Consider the following 5,541-nt stretch of genomic DNA (forward strand, 5'->3'; position numbering starts at 1 on the left):
ACGCCGAAATGTGGCAAACTTACGTCGCCAGTTGGCGATAAGGACAATCACGATTGCAGACCTAACTGCACCTGTTTTTCTCCTCAGTTCGGTCTGTGACGACGCCTGTGTATGTTGCTGGGACAACCTGTCCGCCACGATGTTTANTTAAAAAATAAATATAATGTGTTAAATTTAAAAGAACGTAAGCTATAAGCCAAGCGTTCATTCATTAAAATAACACAAGTGAGATAAGAATTGTCCAGCTATGCTCTGTATGCAATAACACGACAATCCGAAAATAAAAATATGGCTAAATCATTGTCAAATTTTCAATTTTTTTTTTGTAAATTAAGTAACTAAGTCTCTTCTTGTAATCTAAATTATTCTAAATGATATTGCCTTAATGTTTACTAGGATCAAATGATAAATTGGATATCTCATGAGTCATAAATTAAGCTCATACTTATAATTACTTTTATGTTTTGATAAACAAAATCTAGTATTGAAAAATATTGCCTCATAAGATAAACAAAAATGAGTTAGTAGTGACTGTAAATGGAAATATTACTTTTAAAATGTAATGAGAAAAAAGTTCTGATTTTAAAAAGTAGCAAATAAAAGGTAGAACTACTAAGGAAAAAAAATGTTTAAGTACACTTGATAATAGGATTTTAAAAACACCTAAAGGAAATTAAAAATTGAACTTCCCTCTCATTTCAAAGTAATCTCAACTTTCATTAAAAGATGTTAGAAGAAAATATAGAACTTTAACTGATTCAAATATCTGTTATAACTATTATTTGTTATGAAAAAAAAACTTATTTATTTTGCGAAAGAATTGCGTTTTAAAAGAGGTGTTGTTTATCTGTATTTATTAAGTTGGTGGCAAGATGAACTAAAAGGTTTTTGTTGTATAGCTTCAAAATTAAATATTTTTTATACAAAATAAACAAAATAATAATAAACTCTAGAGCCTTTTTTAGAAAAGACTAAAGCATATGTTTTATTAAAAATAAAGGAATAAAGCACGATTTTCCTACAGTGTTTCATATTTTAAAATTAAAATGCTAAATAAATTATGTTTATAATATTGACAAAATAGTAACTGTATTAAGACATTTAAATGAAAAAAATTTTTCTTCTTTTTTTTTTCCTTCTCTTTTTCTTTTTACTATTATTATTTTAGTAAATCTGATATACAAAGAGTAATTTATTCTTTTTTATAAAATAATTTCAGAATAATTACATTGATTGTTAATTTTTCTTTTAATTAATTTAAACAATCAGATTTTGTAATAGAACTTGAGCTTTTTCTTAAAAATGAAGTTTTTGAGGCACTGTTGTTCTTGCTGTTTATAACAGTATATGATAAAAAAGACTTACTAAAAAATTATCATCAACCAATATTCTCTTGTCTCAAACCAAATTAAACAATTATGGACAAGGAATGTACACCTATTGTTCAAGGTCTTCATAAATCAAAAGGGAAATATGGGATCGTTATTTTCTGAGGAAAATGTAAAATCTTTTTGGGGTGTCACAACAGTTGAAATACATCAAAGACTACAAATCACATCAAAGGTATATCAAATATGTAACAGAATAAAAATGAGAGTATTTTGAAAAAGAAAAAAAGATGTTATTTTTCCAGTGCTCTCTTTTTCCTGTCCAGCATGATAAACAAGCTAACTGTTAAAGTAAAGTTTTCTTCATTTTTGGAAGTGTGTTACTGTTTACATTAAGTTAACACATTGGCTTCTGATCTCACAGCAGAGTGGGATATTATTCACACAGGGGTACATGATGGTCATTTGTGTTAACTAGCCATAGTTTTTTTATTCCATTCCTAAGAAATATTCGATGTACTAATTATGCAAGAAATAATAATTTTTTTCTTTTGCTGAATACTGAGTATTTGACCTGAACGTTTAGCTGTTGAATAGTCATACTTAGATTCTAATTTCAACAAAAATACCATACACTGATTTGTTCTTATTCAATATGCTAATTATTAAAGATGTAGTACAATCAAGTTTTAATTGATTTCAAACATTTGATTAAAATCAAGCAAAAACACCCAGTCTTAAAATACTAAAATATTTTATAAGAAAAACTTTAAAAAATCTCTCTTAATATTTCCCCATTTTAGAGTTTTTAAAGAATATAGTTAGAAGAGTTTTATTGTTTTAATTTTGTGTTAAAATATTTAGTTTATAAGATTTACTGAAGATTATAATTGCTATTTTAAATATAATTTTCTTTAAATATGTGTATACAAAATATTCTCACAGCATTTCTAGCTTTTAAAAGTTTTACCTTTAATTGAACCAAAACAATTATTCTTAAAACTCCTTAGGTGTTTTTTTCCTTTTTTTTCCAAATATTATCTAACATAATCATTTATATGGGATTATTTTTATTGTCTTTACACATTGAAGGAAAACAGATGATTATTTGTTTAGCTTGGAGGGCAGTCGAAAATCGGCCCCTTTTAGTGTTATTTTTCCTTTTTTTTTAATATTTAGTTGCACTTATTAAAAGTGAAATAAAGTGAAGAAAATTGTTTTGCCTACTATTTTAAAACTCACTTTTTGGAAAGAAATTTGGTGAAAAATATAATTTTTTAAGATAATTCATTGTTAAATATTTTAGTAATAAGCTGAACAATTATATAATGTCAACTATACATATTTTTACATTGTCCCAAATTATGAATTTTAAAAACAAGATGCAAAATTTTGTCACAATTATTCGAATAGTTCTAGATAAATAAAAAATTTGAAGTCTGGTTTTTTTTTTTTAAATTTTATTACTTTAAAATTATTAGACCAATTCTACTGAAATCTCAGATTTTGTCTTTTAAAATTAATAAGTTTAATAAAATGTAAAAATCTGTATACCTTTCAACATTCAAAATCTTTCCTCTCAGTATTAAAATAAGTAATCTAAAAATATTTTATTTAAAAAAATTATCTTTAGATAAACAAGTTTAATAAATGTGTGCTAAATTTTTTTGGAGCTTAAATAATTCCACCGATAAGTTAAAATACGCAATATAAGTAAAATTAAAATTAAGTGAACGAAACTTTCGAGATATCTTCTAATATAACCTTTTCTAACTATTGAAGCCATCCAATTAGTTCAATCTCTTCTAACTATTACAACCATGTTTTCTAAATTTTAGCTATCACCCGCATTTTTATGATAAAGAATTCGAATACATGTGGAAGAAAAAGATGTGTTTATTCAAAGAAAGTACGTTCGTACTCAAATATCTCCTCCACAAATTAATTAACATATTTATCGTTATCTTTGCAAGCCGTTAAGATTGCATTTTAGTGTCTGATAATAATACGATCATTAGATTAAAAGTTCAGAACATTCGCTAGACTTTGCAGCACGTTTTGAGTATTCTGTTTTTGATATATATCCTGTTTTCTCCAAAATTTATAATATCATTTCATTTTAATTTACTTAACATTAGAGAACACTACAAGTAAAGGATTTGGCGCTTTAATTAATAATAACATTATATCACCAGCTCTATCATAAATCAGGGAAATTCGATAAAATCAGGCTGAAAAACTCAAAGATTTTTTTTCTACTGAATGCTTAAGGCCATTATTTAAAAAAAAATTTATAAAATTTGATTTTATCAATTTACTAAAAATTGAAAATAACTAAAAATATTTTATGACATCTTATTTTATTGAGATCCTTCAATGTGGGTAGCGTCAAAGATTCGTTTTATTAAACAGTTTTCCGTCTTATACAAGCACAATTTTTTTATGTTATAAAGATTAAGATTCCATTACATTAAAATAATTAAATAATCCGCAATAAAAAGTAAACTCCCGCAGCAGCCCGTTGTGGGCCAAGGTGTCATGGTGGTTAAGAAGCTTCAGAATTTCGTGACCAACGGCATAATTGTGACAATTTGGTCAGCACTGCTCACAAACTGCCTTTACTTGCCCGACACGCTGGTACACTTCGATCTGAAGCTGGGTGGGCTTCAAGCCGCCTCTGGGGAACGAACCGCAGTTCCTCACAATGACAGTTCAGTGTCTTAACAACTCTTCGATAATTTTTTAGAAAAAAAGACAAATATTTTTTTTTCTTACAAAAAATTACATTGAAAAAAATCACTTTTATTTTAATCATTAAGGTATACTTAATTGATTATTACCATAATTTGACTTTTATTTCTCGGAAATGGTCGCCATGTTAAAGAAAACTTTTAGCGAAAATATATAAGTGTGTTCATTTGAAAACTTGCCGCAATATTTTTAAAACGAGTCAAAATTTTTAGTTAATACAATTTTTAAAAATTTCATAGAAATTAGTTGAATTTGTTTGGGTAAACAGTCTATTTACGTTGCACTAGGGCTGCATAATTGGTTATTGCGACGATCTGGGAAACATCCCTGAGGATGATCTGAAGACATACCATCACAATTTTGATCCTCTTCAGAGGGGATCTCATTTTTGAGGCCTCTTAATTAAGATCTGAAAGGGATGAGAATCAAATTTGTTTTGGTGGAAGACATATAAACTCCTACCCTAATCAGTTGAAGGATATTCCCTCTTCTCAAAAAAAAAAAAAAAAAAAATTAGGTGGTGGTCCACGAGATAATTTTCTGTTTGGTAGTCCGATAGGAAGATTTGCGCTGCTCCATAAAATGGCAAATCGTCAAAGTATGAAATAATTTTTCATGCAATACCGGTAACATATAGGCTAGTTTTTGTAATGGTATTCTTTTATTTTCTTTTAAAATAAAATGTTTACTTTTTTAGACTAAACTTTTTTAAATAGACTTATTATGAACCCCCCCCCCCTCATTTTTCTTTATCAGTGTATGTCAATCTATAGTCAATCTTAGGTTTCATATAATTTACCTAGGTATGGTATATAATTATTATAATTGAAGTACTTTAAATTTATAAAATGAAGTATTTTTTACGAATGAGTAAAATTAAAACAAACAGAAAAAAACACAGATAATGGGAAAGTCACTCGACATGGAGCTCTCGAAGACGCTCCAAACTGTTCTAAACATGCCGTTTGAACTTTTTGTTATAAATAAACGATTTTGTGTAGAACTCAAATGTTTTGAAAGTAAACTTTTCATTTCAGTACATGACATTTTCCAACGCTGTATCGACAGTTTTTTGACCTCTTTTCATCAAAATAAAAATTCATATTGTTGTTATTCATTTACGTCGCACTTAGAGCTGCACAATGGGCTATTGGCGACGGTCTGGGAAACATCCCTGAGGATGATCCGAAGACATGCCATCACAATTTTGATCCTCTGCAGAGGGGATGGCACCCCCGCTTCGGTAGCCCGACGACCTGCACGCGAAGTCGAGCACTTTACGGTAGCACAGTTTAACGAGTACCAATACAAAAATTCATATAAAACATACATTTAGAAAGTTAGAATTTGATTGGTGTATTATAAGTAGAACGGTTGAATCACATTCAGTAGGAATGATCCTTAAGTTTGTAAAAATCCTGAATCGTATTATTCTTTAAGATTTTATCTTTTTGACTGTAAT

This window comes from Parasteatoda tepidariorum, chromosome 4 (genome assembly GCF_043381705.1).
Source record: "Parasteatoda tepidariorum isolate YZ-2023 chromosome 4, CAS_Ptep_4.0, whole genome shotgun sequence".
Taxonomy (NCBI): Eukaryota; Metazoa; Arthropoda; class Arachnida; order Araneae; family Theridiidae; genus Parasteatoda; species Parasteatoda tepidariorum.